Source organism: Arabidopsis lyrata (genome assembly GCF_000004255.2).
Source record: "Arabidopsis lyrata subsp. lyrata unplaced genomic scaffold ARALYscaffold_1, whole genome shotgun sequence".
Classification (NCBI taxonomy): domain Eukaryota; kingdom Viridiplantae; phylum Streptophyta; class Magnoliopsida; order Brassicales; family Brassicaceae; genus Arabidopsis; species Arabidopsis lyrata.
Genome location: NW_003302555.1, coordinates 24,796,447 through 24,797,662, shown reverse-complemented (window position 1 = coordinate 24,797,662; position 1,216 = coordinate 24,796,447). Strand labels below are relative to the sequence as shown.

At 26.7% G+C, this 1,216-nt stretch overlaps 1 long non-coding RNA gene across 1 annotated transcript; it reads right to left on the bottom strand.

The window, feature by feature from the left end:
* On the bottom strand, positions 1–526 carry LOC110225244. The gene is made up of 2 exons (XR_002329645.1): positions 391–526; positions 1–276 (listed from the first exon to the last, which is right to left on the bottom strand). It is a non-coding gene; the product is annotated as an uncharacterized LOC110225244 (long non-coding RNA).
* Positions 527–1,216: the final 690 nt, after the last annotated feature.

Here is a 1,216-nt window from a genome sequence, read left to right as displayed (position 1 = left end):
AGGACAATCAGAATCATATTACCTTGCTATTTTACTCAAACTGTGATCTTTATATTCAGAATTATCCTTCTCACTCACGTTTCAATTTTTATCTACAACAATCTATTACAGTTTATTGCCTATGTCACTTCATTGCTAAGTTTATTTCAAATAAAGTTTTACTGCTAGAGTAAATACGCACCAAGAACTTCTAATCCTTGCTAATTCTTAAACTGCAGTCCACATGTTGCTTCCCAGTTCTCAATGTCCAAAAGACCTCTCAATGATGCAAGGAGCCTAAATTTAATGAATTCAAACAAAAAAACCGCCAAATGAACATAATAATAAACAAGCCATTGACAATGAAACCGAACACTTCTAAGATCAGAAAATATTCTTACTGACTCTGACCTTTAACTATTCTCAAACTGCAAGCTTCCATTACCATTCCTTCACCTGAAGTTGAATCGCCTAGAAGGAACCGGAGGTTGCTGTGTCTCCTCATCTTGCTCTTCAAGCCACTATTTCTCCATAATTTTTACAGCATTCTCATGTCTTCATGTATATTTTTTAAAAACAAAGATCAACATGCTTTTCTTTTCCAATTATACATAAATAAATTAAATTGGTTCAGTTTAAAAATCAAAGTTTTTTAAAATTCGAGTTATAACTATAACTATTATGCAAATCATAATTGCCACCCCTAATATTTTCATTCTACAACAAAACTATATAAATTAAAGAGATTAATTATTTAATTTACAAACAAACAAAATGAGAAAACCAAATATTATTTAACTGTTTGTTAAATAATTTAACAATATAATTAACAAACTATTAATGCTACATTATACAAATATATATATATATATATATATATATATACATATATCCTATTGTTTGTGTTTAATATTCAGTTCAATGGATATATCCACAAACTACTATATTATATACCATTATACCTAAAACAAAATTAATATACTCAAAACTATTAATATAGATATATGGATCTTACATTTAGAAAATAGGTCGAAATATTATATTATACTCTCTATTAATAAACAAAACAAATTATATTTGAAATTTTTTTAAAAAAAATTATAGCCCCGCGGTGTACCGCGGGTCCAAATCTAGTTATTAGTATTTTTAATTCAAAAATATGAACTATTTTGACTTCCTAATAATCTGAATTATCTTTGTTTCTAAAACTTTTCATTATCTTTTAATTTACCTTTTA